Source organism: Bos mutus, chromosome 21 (assembly GCF_027580195.1).
Source record: "Bos mutus isolate GX-2022 chromosome 21, NWIPB_WYAK_1.1, whole genome shotgun sequence".
Classification (NCBI taxonomy): Eukaryota; Metazoa; Chordata; class Mammalia; order Artiodactyla; family Bovidae; genus Bos; species Bos mutus.
The window spans coordinates 30,843,966-30,851,059 of NC_091637.1; the positions used below are offsets into that span (position 1 = coordinate 30,843,966).

Here is a 7,094-nt window from a genome sequence, read left to right on the forward strand (position 1 = left end):
CTCTGCAATTTTCGGTTTAGAGCCTGAGAATTTACATTCAGGATCTGAGCAGAAGTAAAGACAATCATTATGACTGTGAGAAAAAGGTGTACCAGGCAAATTGATGGTGTCCACAGTCCAGCAAACATGGTTATTTTCCAAAACAGTTATTTGGCAAACTAATAAGTAAGGTTCTAAAACTCTGGGCTCCTTATCTCTATGTGAAAGCAACTGAGGTGTGAGCTCTCTTTGGCGATGATTCATCCACTGTCAATTTAGTTGATGTTTAATCTAATGTATATATAGATACTGTATGTACTATATAATAAGGTGACCTTGAGCATAACATCTTCTATTAATAGAAGGCACTCTGACCTCCCAGTTTATCATAATTAGTGAGCTGTGACTCTCCTGATATTTTACCTGTGCTAAAATATTCATATTTCAGGCTCTTAGAGGAGACATGTATGATTCATAGGATTAATGGCAAAGGAATTTACCTCCATTATCAAATTAGCCTTGCATTTTACCAGCCTTCACAAGGCTAAAGTGAAGCTTGAGATTTATACATAAATATTGAAGTCTGATTTCAAGTTTAATAAAACATGCATACCTTTCCAATATACCCATGGAAAGAAATGGACACTGGAACTTTTGCTGATGCACAAGAGCCCGCAGGTGTCTGAGAAACACCAACTAAAGTCCCATTGGATGGCTGTCATTACCTCTAATGCCCTTGACCAGGCTTTTCAGGTCACTGAAAATTCTGTGGTTCAGTAGCTCTTTGCTGAGCCTGCTGTCCTCTGCTAGGCCTGTGGAGGATGCAGGAAAGGAGACTGATACCATCTCTGAGCTCATAGATTTAATGAAAAACACTTGTCCCAGAGCCTCCCCCTCCACAAGAAATGGCAGGGATTATAGTTGTCTTATTCACAGCTGTATTTTCAGTGCTTATAAAGGGGGTTTCAGACAATCCCCACTAGGGAATCCCTAGCATGCCCATAAGAACTAAAGCATCATGTGGCCCCCAGGAGTCTCTGCACTTAACCACACCCACCATGAAACTGCAGTCAGAACTTTGGGGCCAAGCAGGGGCCAGACCTTCCAAAGTCCCCACATTTTGGATACATTCCTCTCTCCCTACGTTGCTGCCACGTGCCTGATGCTGGTGTACCCTCCTCATTGCCAAGACTCGACTCCGGTGGTTCCCAATCTTCAGCCAAAGAAAAAGTATTTGGCCTTTTTCAGAGAAAAATAAGAATAGTGTAAGTAGTTTTTCACAAAGCTCAGTGGGAAGAACTATTTATTCTGAGAATAGGCGTTTCTTCATTGGTGTTAATATGTTACCTCTTTTATAAAATTACGGTAGGAGACAGTGGAATTTTTTTTTAATAAAAAGACAACAATATTTTATTTGGGGCACTTACTCAGTATTTCACAGATCCTCAACAAGTTTTGAGGTAGGTTAATATTATTATTTATTTTACAAACTAAAACTCAGGCAGAGATTACATCACTTGTTGCAAACCATAACAGGAGTCCTACCATAACCAAGAATTACGTGGTTTTTCAGATTAATCTGATGTGTGTGAATTTAACAGTGATAGCTTGCAAATAGTCATTAAAAACAAAACAAAACCCAAACCCTACTAGATATTACAGAAATCCTACTTTGGGTATTTTGTAATTCTTAAATCAATCCTGCATTGATTATACCTGCTTTTGAATAACCTACTTATTCTCATTACAAATCTATTTCTGCTGGGTCATCGAAAAAGCAAGAGAGTTCCAGAAAAGCATCTATTTCTGCTTTATTGACTATGTCAAAGCCTTTGACTGTATGGATCACAATAAACTGTGGGAAATGCTGAAAGAGGTGGGCATACCGGACCACCTGACCTGCCTCTTGAGAAACCTGTATGCAGGTCAGGAAGCAACAGTTAGAACTGGACATGGAACAACAGACTGGTTCCAAATAGAAAAAGGAGTGCAACAAAGCTGTATATTGTCACCCTGCTTATTTAACTTATATCCAGAGTACATCCATCATGAGAAATGCTGGGCTGGAAGAAGCACAAGCTGGAATCAAGATTTCCGGGAGAAATATCAATAATCTCAGATACACAGATGACACCACCCTTATGGCAGAAAGTGAAGAAGAAAGAACTAAAGAGACTCTTGATGAAAGTGAAAGAGGAGAGCAAAAAAGTTGGCTTAAAGCTCAACATTCAGAAAACGAAGATCATGGCATCCAGTCCCATCCCTCCATGGCAAATAGATGGGGAAACAGTGGAAACAGTGGCTGACTTTATTTTTCTGGGCTCCAAAATCACTGCAGATAGTGACTGCAGCCATGAAATTAAAAGACGCTTACTCCTTGGAAGGAAAGTTATGACCAATCTAGATAGCATATTAAAAAGCAGAGACATTACTTTGCCAACAAAGGTCCGTCTAGTCAAAGCTATGGTTTTTCCAGTGGTCATGTATGGATGCGAGAGTTGGACTGTAAAGAAAGCTGAGTGCTGAAGAATTGATGCTTTTGAACTGTGGTGTTGGAGAAGACTCTTGAGAGTCCCTCGGACTGCAAGGAGATCTAACCAGTCTATCCTAAAGGAGATCAGTCCTGGGTGTTCATTGGAAGGACTGATGTTGAAGCTGAAACTCCAATACTTTGGCCACTTGATGTGAAGAGCTGATTCATTTGAAAAGACCCTAATGTTGGGAAAGACTGAGGGCAGGAGGAGAAGGGGATGACAGAGGATGAGATGGTTGGATGGCATCACCGATTCAATGGACATGAGTTTAGGTAAACTCTGGGATGGACAGGGAGGCCTGGCGTGCTGTGGTTCATGGGGTTGCAAAGAGTCGGACACAACTGAGCAACTGAACTGAACTGAATCCTTATCATTGAAGAAGGAAATGGCAGCCCATTCCAGTACTCTTGCCTGGAAAATCCTATGGACAGAGGAGCCTGGTGGGCTACAGTCCATGGGGCGCAAGAGTCAGACATGACTTAGCAACTAAACCACCAACAATCCTTATAGTAACAAATTAGCACATCATTGATTTTGTTGTTTTCTGCTTTTCGAGTGGGTGAAGCAGGAAGATAAGCAGCTTTCCTCAGAGTGCTAGGCAGCCTTTACATGCAGTGCTATGCTCGGCACACCATCTATGGTGTTTTGGGGTCAAAGGAAAGTAGGCACTTAATGAACCCAAGACCCAGAAAAGATGCCTGGATCCAAAAGAGGTGGAGGCCTTGCAGAAGTCAAAGATGAAGAAAAGAGCACTATCATCTCGGGCTACTGATCCTCAGCATCATGCTACAGCATCACAGCATATGGGAAGAGCTCTTAAAAGGCCAGTAAATTTGTCCCAGCAATCTGTTAATTAAAGTTCTTACTAACTAGACAAACCACACATATACTTAAATTTACATTTTACTAAAATGACATCTATAGAAGCAAAATATCTATGTATTATCTGTTCCACCTATCATGTAAATTGCTCTAATTGTCACAAGTCTAATTCACTTAGCTCATTATAATTACTTAAAATTCAGCTCATCCTGACTAGATTCCTGGGCCAGTCTTTTCAAATAACTTGTTTTATTACAAATTTCCTTTTATTTAAACAAGTGTCAGTAATAACACAGGATTAAGAGTGGTTAATTAACAACTGAGAAATTATAAGGAAAATGTCATTATTGGGTTAGAAAATACAGCATTCAGCAGAACAAATTTCAAGAGTAAAGATATAGACACTTATGTTTCTGAACAGGCTGAATGGCACAGCTCAACACAATGTGAGTCAAAGAAGCAAGAAAAAAAGAAGGCAGGGGGCCACAAGAGGCAAAATATTTTATTCTAGTGTCCCCCAAATTGACTGTGGAAGTAAAAAGTTTCTACATTAAAAATGTTTATATAAATTATATGAACAGTAATTTTCATAAAAGTCAAAATGAAATGTTCTGCATAGGACAAAAGATATGCCTAAGCAACATATCATATTTGCACAAGGCCACTGAATGTCACGGGTACTAGTAACAAATGAAAAAGCGTAAGTTATGGCAGACCGAGCAAAGATTTCAGTCTGGTATTCTATAACCCCAAGACAATAAACTACTCTTACTATACAAAAGCTCTAATGACATACAGAGTCTTTTGTAGGAACACTTGTGCTTCTGGTTGGCACATTATCTACTCTTTAATATGTGAAAGTAATACAGAGAGTTGTAAGCGTTTGTGCAAAACTATTGTATTTACAAAAATGGCACAAAAGTGAATTCAACAGTCAACGCACATGCACACTTCATTCACATCTTCAGTGACAAAAGGTATTCTGAACACTATCGAACTGAATAAGAATACTAGCTTCAACAACAGCTGTTAGTAAGCAATAGAGTCATGTAAGTTACACCAGAATGGGCAAATATTGCTCAAGTAAAATTCTATTGTTAAAGCTGAAACAGATTTAAGGCCTTTCAAGTTCAAGCATAGGGTACAAATCTTTTGGAGCCCCATCTATTTGTGTTTGAAACATGTGACCTTTCTTCTAACTTGTGGTCTTAAACTTCTGTTTTACAACACCCAAAAGGAAAATCCAGAAATTAACAGTAGAGGTTATATGAAATAAGAGTAATATACGAAGCTATAATTAAAATATATTAAAGAAAGTCAACATTAAAACTGTGAAACTTGTTACTTGTTGGATCCAGCCCTACACTAGGAGTTAGGTTATATATACAATTATTCTCAAGTAGATTACTTTATGTTGCTCTAACATGTTCTTTTCATCAGTGCACTGTTAAACTAATCAAAAACTCTACACATGTATATTCCCTTACAATAGCAGCACACACTACCGCTATCTGCAAAGCCATCACTCTCAAATGACTTAATGAGTAAAAGGAAATAAAAAGCAGAGGAGTAACATATTTAGGAGAAATAATGGGAATTAGAAGATTTATGCGGTTCAGCTCTTTTTAATCAGCCAGCCAGCTTGCTAGCAACAAGAGATGGTTTCCACTGAGGAAGGTCCTGTGGAGTGGGATGTAGTCACCAGTGACCTCTGTCTTATCTGGGGTTGCAGTAGGAAGTTGCTTGTTCTTCATTTTGCTTTAGCCATGTTGTAATCCCCAGAATCAAAATATTTTTACCCTTTATGCAATCGTTTACTTAAAAAATCTGAACCTCCAGGATTTTGTCCCAGATGAGGATATCTTGCTTTTAACTTTTGCTTCTTCAGCTTTCTCTGGACTAATCACTTTATCTTCCATTCCCTGCTCCTCTGCGGAGGCTGCCTGGGGGACTTCCGCAGACATACTGCTCCCTCTGCGGACAAGAGGCTGAGAAGAGAAGTGCCCGAGACAGTGGAATTTTTTTAATGTGTCACCTGGCATCATGGAATAGGGCAGTCCTGTGTGATGTCCCTACTGGTTTTTCCTTGATTTTGAATTCCAAATGTTTCAGAACCACTGTCATACAAGAACAGTTCAATCCCCACCTCACCCTTGGGGTCTTCCCTGTCTTTTAGGGCTCCCACTTTTCCTTTCTTTTAAAAAAATATCAGTTAGGATATTTTCCCTGTAAAGTCATTAGTATATAGGTGCAGGACAATCGGTAAATATAAAAACTCACAAAAAAAAAAAAAAACTCACAAAGAAGAAAATAGTAATCTTCTATAGTCTCACTTCTCAAGTGAAAATAAATATTGTCTAAGAGATGCCCTTCTATTCTGCTTTCTGAGTTTATCATTTAACTTTTTAACATTCTGTATAAGTTGTGTGGTAATTTCATAATATCCTATCCTCCTCCTCCTATACAATTAAGTGCTGACTTGGTCTAGCTCCTGGGGTAAGCATTTACATGTATGAGCCACTTAATCCACAAACAACCTTGTAAAGTGAGTACTGTTATTATTTCCTCTTTGTAACTGAGGTTCAGACAGTTTAAGATATACACCCATTTTACCGAGCTGCTAAGTAGTGGAGTCTTTCTGACCAGGGGAGCCTGGCTCTGGAGCCCAGACTCCAAAATAGTCTGATCCAGTGCACTTCCGTCATATGGATGGAATAAATAAACCACAGTTTATTTAACCATTCTTTCACTTTTGCTCATTTTCCCTTTTTCCTCCAAGTTTCTGGTACTATAAATAAAGCTGCCATGTACAACCTCATGATTAAGTCTTTGTGTACATTATCTGTAAGTATTTCTGCAGAATAATTTCTGGCAGAGGATTTACTTGATCAAGGAGATTACAGTTTTAAGGCTTTGACAAAATTCACCAACCTGCATCTCAGATTGTTGTGGCTTTTCAGAATGTTGTATCCTTGACACTCCATCCAACAAGCTAAGCAATGAAGAGCCAGTGCAACCAAAAATAAATAAATAAAAAAAAATACTTTTGCTATATGATGCTTTAGTTACTAATATGGTAGTGATCCACAGTGATCCAAACCCTTGTATAATTCAGCCCCCATGAATACCTGTGACTTGTTTCTAATGAACAGAATATGGCAAAAGTAAAAGGACCTTGCAGATGTAATTAAAGTCCCTAATCAATCGATTTTCAGTTAATCAAAATGGAGATTATCCTCGGTGGGCCTTACCTAATTAGGTGAGCCCTCTAAACGGGCTTGCTGAAGTTAGAGAGACTCAGAGCAGTAGAAACTGTTACTGACTTTTAGGAAGTAAATCGTCATGAAATGAAGCTGCAAGTAAATGAATTCCATCACCAATATGGGAGTTCAGAAGTTTATCCTTCCCTGCCACAGCTCTATATGAGAATGCAGTCTGGCCATCATCAGCCCTGTAAGGCCCTGAGCAGAGAACCCAAGTAAGCCATGCCCAGACTTCTGAGTTACAGAAACTCTTAAATAATAAATGGGTGTTGTCTTAAGCCACTGAGTTGTGTGCTAATACAACTAACAAGACTACAAATTTTCCATGTGTTATTAACCATGGTTTTTTCTTCTTTCCAGCTCATGTTTCTGCATTCATCATTTTCTTATTTGGGTTCTTAATACTTTTTGTTTTAAAGATATCAACAACCCCTTTGTCTGTCATAAATAATAAACAGCATTGCATTTTCATGTAGTCAAATCCATTGGTCTTTCC

The 7,094-nt window shown here is 38.7% G+C and overlaps 1 pseudogene; it reads right to left on the reverse strand.

The window, feature by feature from the left end:
• Positions 1-4,890: 4,890 nt before the first annotated feature.
• LOC102286456 (cAMP-regulated phosphoprotein 19 pseudogene) lies at positions 4,891-5,299 on the reverse strand (annotated as a pseudogene).
• Between the last annotated feature and the right edge of the window lie 1,795 nt (positions 5,300-7,094).